Below are 16,556 nucleotides of genomic sequence, written 5' to 3'. Positions count from 1 at the left end.
AACAAAATTTAATCCACGCTCCTTTGGACTTTTGTTATTTTTTTCTATCTCAGGAACACGCACGAATGTTCCGCATGTCTTTAGTTACACGTATACGCTGTACAGCTGAAATTCGAAAATACATGCTCAATTTTCAACAAGATGAAAATCCAAAAAAGTAAGAAACTCAAAATATCCTTTCGAGTTACCAAAAAAGCAGAAGCAACACAGATTAGAAGACATAAAATCGTATGTGCGGCGCGGACTAATTTTTGATAAGTTTTTTTGAAAGGAAAAAAAAAAAAGAAAGAAAAATCCAATCGATCGAGTACGATGAGGTTTTGAAAATGAGATGTAATTGTCCGTATTACATATATTTCAGCTATATATATATATCCACCCATTTATGAAAGGAACGAGACGTTGTGCAAGTTCTTCCAGTGATTCGTTACGTCGTCAGGCTTTAGGAGTTACGTATGCCGACCGTACGGGAGGCATGATCGCACCTCTCGACGCCTTTATATTCCTACCGGTAACACACGTTACTCGACTCGTAACTGAGATCCTCTCCTTTCAATTTCGCATTTGACGTATTCCGATTCTGACGTCTGACGATGAAGATTACACCTCCTAAATCCCATACGCACATCAACGGACCGTCGATAGATTTCGACGAAAATAATTCAAATCTTATCCCGCAACTGCGATTGATTTGAAAAATTTGATTACCCTTTTCAAGTAGAGGTCATCCGCCTCTCACCTCCTCTTCTTCAGGATTTCGCCCTCTGTCCAAAACTTCCGGACAATTCAAAATATAAATCTCATTAACCGTGATTTTTTTTCTCCCAGTGCACCGCGGGTCTCGAGGGTGCGTGGAAAGAAGAAAAATTCAACGAAGGGTAAAAGAGGATAAGTACAAAGAGAGACGGTTGCGATTCCGCTTCGTCGCGAGTTACTATCGCGATCGCGAATCAAACCCACTTGCGGCGGTGTTTAGTTTTCGCCTATAACGTACGTTACGTAATTTGGCCGTTAAAAAAGTTTTTGCGACAAAAATTTGTTCGTTCGGTATAAATGTTTCAAGTTCCAACCGAGTTAATCCTTGAGTTTTAAGGCAGAGTTTGTGATGTAACTTAAAATGACACATGGATTGGTCAGGCCACGTTGAATAATACGTAGACGGCGTACACCTACGTGTATATATATATACATATATATATATATATATACGTGTACACACACGGTATACATTATAGTTAAATGTTAACAGTCGAAGGTCTCGATTGCTGTTTTCGATCGACGTGAATTAATACTCGTCGAATATTTTCGTCTTATTTTATTTCTATTTGCATCCAGATACACATCTGCAGAGCGACGGGACTCCTCGTCTCGTTTGATACACATGTACACGGATTAGATTATAATTATATTACATGCTAGCTACGCGTACGCAAATTGCAACTATAAAAGTGATTGCGTAACCAGCGAGACCGACCATTACACAGCCGTCGTATAATAAAACACCGAATCATATCGAAGATCGTTGGAAATACATTTTTTATTTCCTCCATTTTCAAAGCATCGCCTCCTTCATTTTCACGTATTTGCTTTTTCTGGCTCCCGGACTACGAAGTTCCCTCCTCTCGTTTCGATTACAACCAGCCCTTTCGCGTCGGCACAGTCGACTCCGGATTAACGCGGTTTTTTTTTTTTTTTTAAAAGAATCAAACGGAGAAAGTCACGTAGAAATCCCGATGTACACCCGATCGCCCGGACGAGCGAAATTTTCGACGGCCGTGACCCGCTTAACCGAATTGCATAAGACCTAGAAAAAAAGAGTCAGCGGCGTGCAGCAGAATATCGCTCCTTGGTTCCTCGGTGGTCCGAAATGTCTCGGCGTAGCCGCGGCTACCCATCGCTGCCCGCACCGCGTCCCGCGCGACTCGAAGGGAACGAAACGAACCACGACGACGACGACGACGACGACGACGACGTCCAGACGAGGTGAACACCCAGACAAGGTCAATCCCATCCGATGCACGATGCATTCCCGCGCATTCTCGGCACACAATGCTCGACACATCACTTTTAATACCGATGCTCTGGCCGCTGCAGCAGCGACGCCCGAACGACCTGCGCTACTACGAACCGGCCAAACAACATGCTTCGTTGAGGTATACGAGCGTATCGTTTAACCGGTTCGTAAAATTTAATTGAACTCGACATTTTTTATCGCAATTGTTTAAGTTTTTTCTACTCGCGTAGTTACGAAAACGAAAGGTACGTACGATCAGCTGTACCGAGAGAAGGATTTCAACTTGAATTAGTTGTTTTTTTTTTTTTCGTTCATTCATTCTCGCGTCAATCAATTTTGTTTCGTCTATCGAAATTGCCGGAGATTTCAAATTTTCTTGTCATAAAAATTGTCGAGTTAATCGAGCTGCCCGGAGACGATTTGTATGTAAACTGCGTGAGTTCTGTAAAACCACTCCCTTATATACGGTGGGAAAAAAATTCGATTTCATTTCAGGAACGGAGGGTCAGAATTTGACAAATTTATCCCAACAGATATCGCACCGTATTGTTCTACGTCTAGATATAACAATGAAAAGTTTTCGTTTTTTTTTCACGAATGGAAAAAAAAAAAAAGGAATAAATCGGTTGAAAGAAAAAACTTCTAACGAATGATATCATTGGCTTTCCTCCCCCTCGTTTCCCGTCACGCTCCTTGCACCTCCAGAAACGAGGAAATCAGCGTGGACAAGATATCTCTTGTTATTTCAAGGACACCCCAGTAATACCTTGGGATCATTGACACCGAGATCTCACGGTCATATTATACTTGCTTGTGTCTATCATCCGCGGACGTCGCGACGTAGCGGCGATCGAAAAATCTACACTCTCGTCGTATACAACGCGGTCTAATTGCGACTAACGATGAGAAATTCGAAGATCATCGAAACCGTCCAGATTCCGCACTTTCGTGTGATATTCCGATGCGAGGGGGAGGGAGGGGATGATAAACTATAACATCGGGTGTATCCCGTTTGAATCCGCACGATCGGAAAACGATATGGCATATTCGTAGTTTTGTCGTATGGTTGAATTTAGGAGGTAAAAATTGAATGATATCGGTAAGCACTACGTATAGATATAATCGAACTACATACTAAAAATTCGTACAAATCATGACGTCAATAAATACGCGACTGTTAAAAAAAAGTAAATAGTTTATATAATCCAGCTGGTCTGCTTTTAAAATTAGACATAACTGTCTATTGGTTAATGCGGATATGAAGGAAAAAGAATCACGAATATTTATCTATTTAGGTGTGTACCCTCGAATATAATTCTCTGTTTTATAGACTTCGATATCGATTCGATAATTGTGCCAAAATATTACGACTGGGTGCGTTGCGCTGTTAATTGTTTCGTCGGCGAAGTTCTCCGCGAACATCTTTCGTCTGGATCATCGGACAATCGTACGGACGATGTTGGAGAAGTGAATAATTGCCAATAGTTTGAACGAAGTTGATTCCTCCAATGCTCAGTGTTACGTAATAGTTATGAAAGATGGTTTTAGGGAAGCTTTGATTCCGCTTAGCGCGGAAATATAACGAGATTTACGACCGATGTACTTTTTTTTTGGGCCATCCTGACGTACTGTACAGCTGTAGAAAGGAATATAGGTGGCAATCGTCACGTTTCGTTCGATCGAAATTGGGAAAAATAGGACTGCGAATTTTCTCAATTTCGAAATTCCAAAACTGCAATACTATGGTCTCCGTAGAATAAAAATTTCCAAAATTCGATTCGATCTCCCAAAATTTTGAAAACTCACCCTCCGGAATACCTTACGAAAATAGATAATCGGAGAATTGAAGAAAACGGTTGAATTTCGGGGTGCGGGGAAAGCTTCGATTTTCAATCGAAATATCGCAATATTTAATCACGAGGACAATCGTGCGGATTGCGTAAAGAGCAGACGATTAGGCGAGACAAAGGATGTAGACGCTGTGTACCTAATAATACAAATGGTCAAGTTACGCTTTCACGGTTTAGTTATCGTATCCTCCTCGAAATTTGTATCGCGAGGTGGACGTATTATATTTTCGCTGTAAATTAATCGAATCCGCAAACCGTTACGTCCATCCACTCGAGCCCGTGCGATTCGTTGCTCAATTTTTCATCACTCCACGTATTGCCGCGCATGCAGCTAACTATTTCTGTCTAAAATATACCTACTCGCGATGCAATTGGAAAGAAAGGTGGCTAGTAATCTTTCGCACCGGCACATCAACCGTTAGTACCATACGTACCTGTACACCGCGCGTATACACGTACACACATTATTATACACATCTGAGAAAAGTTATGTACAAAGGGGGAAGCCTGGGCTCCGTCATGTCAGCCCTGCCCCGTATTTCACAACCGGTCCCGTAGAGTTGGCCTCCTTGTTCTTTGAAATCTTAACACACGGGGTGTTCCGAAAAATACGATACCCGACGCTCACCTCGAGACCTGCGAATAAAGGCGAGGAAATTCACCCGGTAAAACGACACCTGCGCCGACCTCGTCTCCTTTTCGACCCGACAAAAATTGAAGGGAACAACCGCGTCCAACGCAGCCTCGCTCGAATTCCTACCTCAGTTTTTTCGTTCACCCCGTAGATTTATATACTCCTGTACACGTAACCTTTCATGTGCACTTCTATTGTCGGGTGTTCGAGTGGACGTAACGAAAGATCACGACGCGTTACATCGGGGCCCCCGCATGTCGCCCTATGTTACAGCCGTAACCATCTAGATATCTGTGTGTGTGTGTATAATAAGGTGTGTTACGAGGCGGATGGTTTCATCTTTTCGGCGTAAGATAGGAGAACAATTTTGGGACGCTGCCGTGTGGAGTTGGTCGCGTTTATGGATTATCTCCGGGCCCGAGATAACCGCAGGGGTTTCTATCGGTTCCAAGGAGAACGAAAAATCTGTATACATACGAACGTCTGCATGAATTCTGTCTCAGGTCATTTTTTCAGAATCGACGCTATCCGAGGGAAAAAAAGAAAATTTATCTGCAGGGTCCTGCCGCTCCAGTGTGCGGTCGCAGCGGCATATGGGAACGCTCCTTACCATGGACACGATATAATTCTCATCGCTTCGAAGATGCATCTCTTGAAATATGATGCAGACGAAGCACGCGGTTCGGGGAGATTTACGTGCATTACACGATTTAGTAGGTATATACCGTACGCGTGCATTCGTACGAAATCCATGAAATAAAGCAGGTAGCAGCTGTTGCTGTCGTACGTACGCGTTGTACGTATACACAGCTACGGGTGTATTCGTATCGTATACTTACGAACACGTACGTACTCGCCTTATGTCTTATTACGTAACTATGGCTGTATACCGCGGTGAACACTCCGTTTATAGTGGCAACATTACCATATTATGACACCGCGACACACCGTATTGCATTGCCCGAGCTCTGGTGCAATTCTGGGCTACGAACATACTTGCACCATACGATGTGTCTTAACACACGTATTATAGGTATACCGTTCTCGCACACACGGTCCGCACAGCCTGAATATCCCCGTCACCTGTGGCCGACCTGGAGTGCAACCGCAGCAGCTGAATTATTTATTTTTTTTCTTTTTTTTCTCTACTCCCTTCGATGATATTTTAACCCGTCATTTTTTTCATCTTTCCCATTTAATCGTTTCTTTCATTTCGCTTCGCTTCGATTTTTATTTTTCATCCGAATCGAAAATGCGAAGTAATATGCGTTCCGATATTACAGTCTGTTGCGAGGCTATTTTACAGCTCTCTCTCGCATAAGGGGGTCGATATCTCGGTGCGAGGCGCTTGCGCCAGCGTATCTCCATAGGTGTACCTTCCTACCCCTGTTGAATTGCTATTTGTCGTTTTTTATTTATTTTTTTTTGTCTCCGATTTTTAGCTTTTCAGGATTGCGATCGATTCCCGAACTTACTGAGATAAGAAAAATAAAATACGTGCCATAAAATATCGAAAAAAACTGCTCAACGAATTTGTAAGATTCTACGAACAATGGAACGCGATCGCAAGATGACGATTGTCTCGGGTCGATTTGTACGCATGAATTGTGTACGCGATACACCTTAATTGTCGGATAATTTTTTAATCCGACGAGCCGAATCGGTCGTTGGCTTTTACACGACGTTCGCGAAGACGTGTTTCTTTTTTCCTTTTTCTTTTTTATCACTTTTTTTTTACCAATCGTTTATAGACGTTCGGCGATTGGCTTTCGTGTAATACGTATGTACGTAAGGCACGCGATCGTCGTTGTAACGAATGTTTATTTTCGCGCCAAATTTAGATGATATTTTCGTCGCGTCATGCGTCACGACGATCGCCGCGGTGGCGCGCGGATTACGAGATTTTATGTAAATTGTACGTAGATTCTAACAATGCGATTTTTTGGTAACAAAAAAAAATTAGAATAAAGAGATGTGTAAGTTATGGAGACGAGAAGAATCTCATCGCCGCAGCTCGAGCAGAATCGCGAATCGTTTCGCTAGTTTTTCGCGTTCATCTTGTTCCGTTCTACCGCTACCGGTATTCGGAGTTTATCGATCAGTTCGTTGATTAGAATGTTGCGTTTCTTTGTTTCGATACGGAAAAACATTTGCCATGAATTTACCTCGCGATGTTCGGATTGATCTCATTTTGCCTTTATCGCGCGCACGGTGTAATATGCAGTACAACCCGAAGCATACGCGGATTACGTCCAAATTTAGTTATTTATGTGTATTACACGTGCGGGTATACTTATACACCGTACGATACTAGGTGTATACAATATAAGCAACGCATTTACGAACGCGTATGACGCTTCGAGCGAAGACAATAGTATTATCGGGACGACAAATGAGCGTACATATATGGCAATTAAAATACGTGCCGTACATTGTGCCAACACGTGACGAATGAAAGGAAATAAAAACGAAATTGGAGAGAAAAAAGAACAAAAAACAAAAACAAAAGTACACGTACGCATAATACGAAACAAATGCGATCGCGGTAATTGGATCCGTTAATTGAGCTTGTAAGTGAACGCGCGTATTGCGTGTACACTGTACGCCAACGCGTATACCTATACACCTGTACGTACACATGAGAGTACAGAGATTGATTTTTATATATACGCGCAACGTGTGTTACGTACAACGTCGAATTGTGTGAGACCAGACTCGTGGTGGTTTTCCTCGAAATTCTAGCACACGATGCATCACACGATACGAGGTCTTCTCCGGTGCATACGTAACGTACGTGCGCTCGGTATATAGCGGCAATCGGTAATGTAGAAGTAACATTTCGGAAGTGAGGAAATACATCCTGTTCGTATATATGAAACGACCCCATCTTGCATCCTTTGTACTCACGGATATATTTGTTTCGAAACCTGTAGCTCACCTCGACCAACCTTCATCGCGCGTGTACTCGCGATGATCGCTATCATTATTTTAACATTCGTTGTGAAATTTTTCCCATTTTTTTTTTTCTCCTCACCCCCCCCCCCCTTTTTTTTATTTCTAATTGATCAAATCACGCACATTGTTTGCTTGTTTCAGAATTTCATCGCGAACGTTCGTTCGTTTTTTTTTTTTTATTTTACTTTTTATTTTACGTACGGTACCGCGTTTTATTTGTTGTTGCGTATCGCCGGAGAAATAATCGACACGGTCGATTTATTGATTCGAATAAATGGGGATTCTAGGAAAGTCGTGTTCAATTTCGAAATTTTACACTCTCGAGGATTTGAAAAGCAGCTGTTACGAATTTTTATTTGCGTTTGGGACACGGCTGTATCGATGTTACAAGAGATGTGCCCACTAATTTTTTTTTTTTTTCGGAAATTCGTATTCGTATTCGAAAGTTCGTATTTTCCGTTCATCGGGGTTACGCCATTCCGGCAAGACGGGGGGTTCGAATTTGCGAAAACTTCGGGGGGGCCGGGTCCCCGAAAAAATCAAACCGATCCGACGACTCGCATTTTCCGATCCGCGGGTCAAATTCTTTCTTCTCAGACGATCCGTACGTAACCGGCCTTGTAAAATAACATAATGCCCATAAGTATACGTATCTATTTCACGTGGTATCCGCCGTTCTCCGACACCGTCAACATTTAATTTCGAGGATTGCCAAATCCTGTTGCTTTTCGGTGCCGTGCTCATCGATATTAATCTCGGTCCCATCGTGTACGTTGCGTCAAACAACGTATGACTTCATCCGAACATCGCAAAAAAGAAATCGTAATGTTGGGTTAAAAAAAAAAGGAAAAAAAAAAAGAAGCAACCGACGAAAAAAAAAACGAACATTTCCCGCGTAACCTCCCAACCGAAAAGTGTCACACATCGTGATCGTATTAGCATAATAAAAAAATTGCGTCTTTATTCGTAACCTATGTGTAGGTATAATATAATGCAATTTTGTCCACTTCTTACATAATTTTCGGCACACTCGCTCCAAAAGCCAGGTAGGTATACCTACGGTGATCACGTTACCGTGAACAATGTTACCGTACGTCACGATTTTTTAGAAAAAATTTATTAGAATTTTGAAAGACATTTTAACATGAGAATTTGAAAAATTCTCGATTTACAGAATCTTGAGCTCAATTGTAACGCGAAAGATGAAAAAATCGAACAGCCATTTCGAACGAGTTGAGCGAAAGTGTGAAAGAAAATCCGTCAAAATTCTCAACGGTGCGGTATGATAATTTTCACATCGTTGCAGTGAGACGTGACGGGTCTTCGAAGTTTCGTCGAATTCAACAGCTTGTATTCCGACAAGAAATGAAAATACTGAGAATAGGTAATCGCTTCGAGAAACGGAAACGGAAATTGAGGAGGTTTCGTCGGAAATTATACGAGTGTGCAGATAATTCGTACAGATTCGATCTCGACTGTGTGAGCGAAAAAAAAAAAAAAAACGCCCACCACCGATTAAAATTATTTCGGCGATTCGCAGCCAGTCGCGACCGATATACACATATACATTAATCGCGAAATTAATTCGTGGTATCGCAAATTTTTCCGCCACAGCGAGTCGACTGCAGTACAAAAGTACTCCTTGTACCCGCGCACACATATACCGTACAGCCGCCCTGTACGATCGGGTGATCGCGCAATGCACCGTGATAAAAAAAAATCACAGAGACAAGTTTTCGAGAGCATAAATCATGGGAATTGTTACTCAACCGTAAAACCGCGTGTACGTATAAGTATACGTACACGTAGTACGAATATGGCATGAGGTGAAGCATTGATCAACTTTAATATATAGTCGGTTGAACGTATACAACGTACGCGTGCACCGCCACTATAAATACACTGCAGATCAGTCGAGTATACTTACTGTACGGGTTACAGTTTGCAGCTTGCGAACCTTATTTCTCGCTATACAAGTAACGGTATACCTATACGACATACACCGTCCACGCGAATGAAAAATAGGATAAATAAATGAGCGAATAAAATTGGAGAAAAAACAAATATCGAGAAAAAAATAAGATATTATGAAAAACGTGTGCACGTGTAACGCGAAAGTGTTCGTCGAAATACATGGGTACATGTAGCATATGTATATAGTATACGAGCGCACTTTACGCCGTTGGATTCGTTGGTACATAGCCGGCAGCGGGGCGACTATTGCTGCACAGCTTTGTGCTCTCATGGTACACCGTGCGCACCGCGTATACCGCAAATCTATGTACCCACGTACGTACGTACGTACGTAAATACGTTACACGTACGTACTGTACGGTTTACGCAATGATATGCGAGTGGGCGTCGGGTAGCGGTTGCTCCCATATTAAATGCAATTGTGTTCGAACAACGCCTTCGTGTATCACCGCATCGACGTTTGCCGCCACCTTAAAGATATGATCGTTGTTGCGCTGTTCCGAGCGCAACGCGAGTAGGTTAATCTTTGAGCCTACTAGCGGTAACCGCCGCACAAGCCGTTTGACGTGGAATTTCATTTTATCTCCCTGTACGTAGTTGACCCTTAGCATAATTTCCATGCAAATTGAGGCACACGCCTCGATTTTCACGATCTAAAACCGCAGCGATACCGATCGATCCGACGACTGATTCCCCCCTCGCCCCGTGTAATTTATAGAAAATCCACACGCACGTGTGTCAATAAAATTGAATTCGAGTCCACGCGGGGGTATTTACGTACATCTGAATGATGCTGTTTCGGGATTATACGGGGGGCGGGGGGGGGGGGGCGCGTATCGTGTGCAGCGATTCATGATAGATCACTATAAATGCTAATACTCCGTGATGGGGGGGGATTTAGTATGCGCATAACGTATAATATGATTCGGTGTGATGTTTAGTTTACCACGTGTTGAGATGCCATTAGATACGTCGTTTGCTTTTGATGTATTAATTCTAATGTAGAATATTATTTACACGCTGAAACCGTAATATGCCCTTATACGTATACGTACGTGTCTAGGTAGATCGGTTGTATGTACGAATGCAGTTGAAATACACGAGCTTGATATAATTGCCGGTCATTATGAAAGTAATTAGGCTAGGCAACGACTAACATTAGTGATGAATAACTCTACTCCGCCGTACCCTACGAGCGGTAGAACTTCACGTTACACGTAGTTCCCGATGTACGATATGAAACTAGGCCTCTCAACGTCGCAACGATTCATTGATCTCGTCATTTTCGGGAACGAAAATTACGAACAACGAATCTGAACCGCTGTAGGAACTAACGATCGGTGACAGAGGAACGAAATCATCGAATTAATGGTGATAAGATGCTGGAAAAATTTATTCCAGAGTTTTCAGATTATCATTTTTTGGTTTTTCTTTCACTATACCCACTTGACCTGAATTTTCGTTCAACATGGAAGGAAATGAAAAATGTCATCTGATAAAATGATCGATCTACGCATCCGACTTGCGTTTCACAAATTCAGGGGCTAAATCGAAGATGAACCGAGATGAGCGACCAAAATTGTAACGGATGCGCGTCGAGTGATCAAGAGAAACGCTCGTTAATTCGCGAAGTAATATGTACCCATTTATTGGCAATTGGAAATAGATCTCATAATCCGGTTGTGGGGAAATAAAAAATTTTCACAATACGGACGTATCCCAGTAGTTGTCGTATTAATTGTCTCAGTTAATTTGTAGTACCTATCTCACGTTACACAACAACGAACGTTCTATAAACTATTACCAAACAATAGATTATTCCGTAGTGTGGGTTGAGTAGAGAGGTTGCCTTATGCAAGCACGTTACATACATTTGGTTACATTACCAGACTTATGTAATCTGGATTATAAGAATAAGAGAAAAAAAAAAAAGTAGCGGGAGAGAGAATAAAAAATTAAAGGAAATAATCAAAATAAATGAAAAAATATTAAATCCTATGCAAATATACGCGATAAACATTTCAGATGTTCACGTGTGGGAGTGCCTCGTGTATCGTACATGCAAGTGCCCTAGCTGCGTGTGTCCGATATACTCGATGTATGGTACTGTATAGATCTATACATATGTACACGTACACAACTGTATATAAATATTTGATCATCTAGCAAGAATTCTATCGTTCATCAAACGAATCATCGTTAAAATAAACCGGCCACGTAATTTTGTAGTTCCATGTAACCGTTGTTTATTCTTCTCCCCGTTCGAACGCTCTCTCAAATTTTTCGCTCCGAAGAATATCAGAAGAAGTGACAAAATTCGAAACGACGAAAGTTGACATCCGCGAGATACTCATTGTCAGATTTCGAAGTGTTTCAAAAATTTAATGACAAAATTACGAAAGGAGATGAAACAGCGCGTGTAACACGCACGCGATTTGAAAAATTTTTAACGCTTGGGGGAATCAATTTTTTTCGCCAATCTTTGCATCAATCGACGCGGTGTTCGGGGAAGCCTCTGGCACCTCGGCGTAGGAAAGGGTCGTCTCACACACAAGCGTACCTACGAAGAACGTAAGAGCTCGGCAGCTGCCGCGATAATGCCGCCGTTATAGTATCGCTCGGTTACATGATCGTGTAAATATTTCGCTCGTATATACTTGGTTTACACTGCGTTATATTTGCAGTTGCGGTACCCGGCGATACTTAAAATTATGTAATCCTCTCGGTCTCTACGCTGCTTGACGTTTATGTAACACGTGTTACGCGCAACGTGTCGGTATACGTACCTATAGCGAGACTACTTATATGCTCGTGCGCGTCGGTATGTGTCACGCTGTCGTGTGTACGTCCATTTTTCGCGCCTATTATCGCCTTCGTCGCGGTGACACCTGTACGATAACGATAACAGTTTCCCGCCTGAACATCGGTCGGTAGAAACTGGCGGGAAAATTTTCAGCTGTTTTTCGCTCAGCGATTCTTTCGTGCTTTTTTACATTCGGCTTTTCACTCTCGTTCGCATATTTGATTTGAAAAATTATTTTCAGCCTTTCTTGCTCGGTGGGTAACGCCCTCTTTCCGTCTATTTTCGGCCTAACGATTATTCGGAGCGCAGTTCCTTTGTTTATCTACAATCGATATGCCGTTGTTACACGTGAATTGGAAAGCCCGAAGGAAGAGTTTGAAAACTTCTTCGAAAGGAATTCTCATAGAGATGCATTTATCGTTGCAGTCGATTTTTGTTGTTTTACCTTTGTTCGTCGACGTATTCGTTGTTTTTTGTTTTTCGTTTTTTATTTTTTCCCGGAATATTTTCATATTCCAACGTAATCTTGGAGGAAGAACGCAGCGAAAGCATATTCTCAAACGTGCAGCGCTGCGTCTCTTTTTACGTTTGTAATGAGTAAAAATCTCGAGTTCTACATCATCTGAGAACCTGCTGCACTTCGGAGAATTGCAATCTGAGAGATGGAATGCACGTACTAATCCTAAGAAAATTCCCCGTGCAACCCAACCCAACGCGATGCGGTGTGGCGATAAAAAAACGATTAAAAAAAATCGTTCGAATAAATATACACCCTCGTCGATATCTATCCGTTTTACGATATCTACCTTGTCGCTGGACTCACCCCGCGCTTTTCTTCTTTCTCTTCTTTTTTTCTTACCTTATCTCAACTGAAAAACCTTTTTTCGAGCGCAGAGTGACTTCCGCAACGGTCGCCATCTTCTGCGGTACATTGTTATACATTACCTTCGTTCATTTTTTTATTATTTTTTGCCTACCTTCATACCTCCATAGGTATTCTCTTTTATATCGTATCTGCGGTAGCTGACCCGTGTACGTGTGCCTGGGTAGGTAAAATGTTTTTCCTGAAAAAATTCTCACGTAAAGAATCGACCACACAAGTTACAGTACACGTAGACGGGAGCCCAAAACCATTCCCGCTTCATGGTCTCTCCAATCTTCTCCGAATATTTTCAGGTTTTTATAGACTTTCGGGTACATATGCGCGCATCTGTACTACAGGGGCGTAATTCAAGATCGATCAGAATTACGGAAAGTTTATTTTATCTTATTTCATGAATCATTTGATCATTTAATTTGTGTGTCATCTTTATCTTTTTTATACAAGTCGTACAATTAAGTAAAGATTTTAGAAACTTTTGATTTGGTTTGAATTATCTCGAGAAAGAATTGTTCCGTCAGAAAAGCGATCTTCTTTTTCCATCCGGATCGATGAACCCTACTCATGGTTACACGGTATCCAGAGGTTCTCCAAAAACCGTATGAAATATTGACTGACAATGAAAGAGACATGGGAGAATTTGTTGAAAGGAAGAGAAATTCACAAATTTCTCATGAAAATCGAGCGAAATATAATCTTCGTGGGATTAAACAAGGTTTCCGAATTTTTTTTTCTCAAATGACGAGTGCTCGAATCGTGGAACAGAAGACGGAGTTGTATCGTCATCGTTTGTTAATATCGATTATCGACGGTACATTATGTATAAATACCCGGTTATGTGCCGTGCTCATATAAAAGAATATATCTATGTATCTGTAATGCGTCAAAATGTCGAGAAGAATGTTTATAGATTTATACGTATACCTATACAACGAATTGTACATTATACCTGATGATCCGCGTCATACCCGTGACGTCAAACGCGTCCCGCCCGCGATTCGGCCACGCGTCATTGTCATGTACACGTAATACCGCCGTCGTAATTTCGCATTGAGACAATTGATTTGGATAATATCATTATCTTGGAAATTTCAGCTCGCATAATTGTCATTTTTGAGAATCTCCGCGTCGAAAATGTTCACTGTCGTCACGGTGCATCGCGGCTCCGACGTGAATATCGAAAACATCCCATCGAACCTGGAGTTTCGTGAATTTAAAAATCCTATGTAAAATCAAATGCCCCGAAAATTCGCCAAGCTTTCATCGCCACTGTAATCGATGATAATATCGACGTTCTTTCGTCCAGGATGAACTGCATGGAACCAAAAATTAAAAAATCGCGGTACCAAGAATTTTTTCGGTGGTCCTCGCGTGCAGATAAAAAATTGATCGCTAAAAAATCAACGCCGTCAAGAAGTGATCCGATGATTTTTCTGGGCAATCGGAGTAGGGGGGGGGGGGATACGTGATAAATTGCAAATTAGTTAATAGATCGTCGGGGTGCCGGTTTTTATCGTCTGCAGGTTGATCGTCGGGGGCGTGAGCAGCGTCGCGACGCGAAGGTACGTTGGTAGGTACCCTTGGGTAGAGTAGATTCTGTTCGTCACTGAGTCGCGAAGCGCCGTCGAGTTCACCACGCGACGAAAAGTTTATTTCTCTCCACAGGATAAATTTATATCGCACAACATCAAAACGTTATATCCACGTGTAGTGGAAACGCGCGCGAACACGCCATGTAATATAATACCGACAACGACTACGTTAATAAAAATATTAACAATACACCCTTTTCTTTTTATCATACATCGGTTGTTTTTTTTATAATAAAAAAATTATCCTCGTTTCTTGAGCAAACGTAGAATTACTCTACGTGATAAATTAACGAAAAAATGTCACGCGAATATACACAGCAAAAGAATAATTTACAATTTTGAATTGTAAAAATTATTTTCTATTCCAAATCTGTACGGTTCATTGAGTAAATTTGTTCATTTATTTTCAAAGGACTCTTTCGTTTCTTCTTTGCCAAACCTTGATCAATTTTATTTTCAACACAGTCGAACGATCTTATAAAATAAGTGTGAAATGAAAAACGTGAGGTCTTAGTGTGGGATTATAATCGAATAGTTTTAACTATGATTTTAAAATGGAGATATTCCGATGCGGATTGATTAATTTTTGTGCCCGGAGAACAGGAGCAAAATTTCACCAGCGTTAAATAATAAATAATGCGGCGGTATGCGCGTAACGTCCTATATCTGCGGTACATGCGAAAGTTCGGTGCGCCAATGAAATTACGAATGAATGATGGTTCGCGGTGATTATTTGAGTTATGGAAATTGTATCGACGGCCGATAGAATTTCGCGATGGATATGCAATTGGAGATTTCTTTTATTTTGAATTTCTCTCGCCGTATTGTCCATCGGAAAATATATTCATAAGTTCCGTGACACAGACGACAACTGGAGGTACTCGACGAGACGTGGATCGTCTCCGTAACATGCCCGCAGGATACTCACTGACGTTTTATGTAATAAATATACTTAACGTTATGTACCACATATATATCTTATAATACGTATGTACTCTGGTTGGATAAAAATCGCTTGTGTATTGAATCCGCGCCCGTCACAATGCCCCTTCAACTTTTATCGATGATTTTGCGCTGCATCAAAACCTCCCTTCTTTTTTTTCTTCTCCCGCTGCGAATGCAGGGCGCATTAAGGTACATGGCTGTAGTTCAGACCCGTACATAGATTCGTATATATTTTACACATATATATATATATATGGATGGAATTCCGTGACGAGGAGGTACTGACCCCTTTAGATAAACGAGGAGATTTCACCCCGATAAACTAGTCGCCTTACTTCGTGTAAAACTTTACCCCTTGTTACTTCCACGGGAAAAACATAAAAGAAAGTTTTTCTTTTCGTTTTTATTCCATTCTTTTCAGTCTCTCCACGTTATGTACCATATAATCGTTTTGAGGAAGTTCAATGCACGTGTAGTAACGTGCAGTTTTGAACTCGTAATGAAAATTAATATACCCCTTGGAAAATCTCAAAATTTAATTAATCGTTGCTCGGACTCCTGATGAATGGAAAAATATAATCAATATTTCAAGATCGACCGACTAGTTTTTTTTGATTTAGAAAATTTTTCGTGGGTGATTCCTCTGATATACTTTTCAAAGAGTCCATTTTTTTTTTTTTTAAGAACGGTAATTTAATAATTGGTATTCATTAAATATTTCGAGGATTTTTTTAATTTTGGATAAAAATTTTCATAATTTTGTTCTCTCTTGATACACATGATCTTGACCGGAGTTTAATTGAGAAACATTTTTCAAAACCGAATTGCCCGACAAAATCGGGTGGACACGATACATTATTCGGTTACCCGGGTGATCGGGCTGTCACGAGTCGATGACAAAAGCGGAAA

At 41.3% G+C, this 16,556-nt stretch overlaps 1 protein-coding gene across 3 annotated transcripts in view; it reads left to right on the top strand.

The window, feature by feature from the left end:
- The first annotated feature begins 14,727 nt into the window (after nt 1–14,727).
- Nucleotides 14,728–16,556, top strand: part of LOC105685764 (potassium channel subfamily T member 2) — a 103,449-nt gene continuing 101,620 nt past the window's right edge. For all 3 annotated transcript variants that reach the window (XM_048650876.1, XM_048650874.1, XM_048650867.1), the window contains exon 1: nt 14,728–15,641. The gene's annotated coding sequence lies outside the window, so the exon portion shown is untranslated. The remainder of the gene's footprint in view (nt 15,642–16,556) is intronic.

The sequence above is a fragment of the Athalia rosae genome, chromosome 2, assembly GCF_917208135.1.
Source record: "Athalia rosae chromosome 2, iyAthRosa1.1, whole genome shotgun sequence".
NCBI classification, from domain to species: Eukaryota; Metazoa; Arthropoda; class Insecta; order Hymenoptera; family Athaliidae; genus Athalia; species Athalia rosae.
Note: the sequence above shows the minus strand (reverse complement) of the source record. Positions and strands in the feature narration are given on the sequence as shown.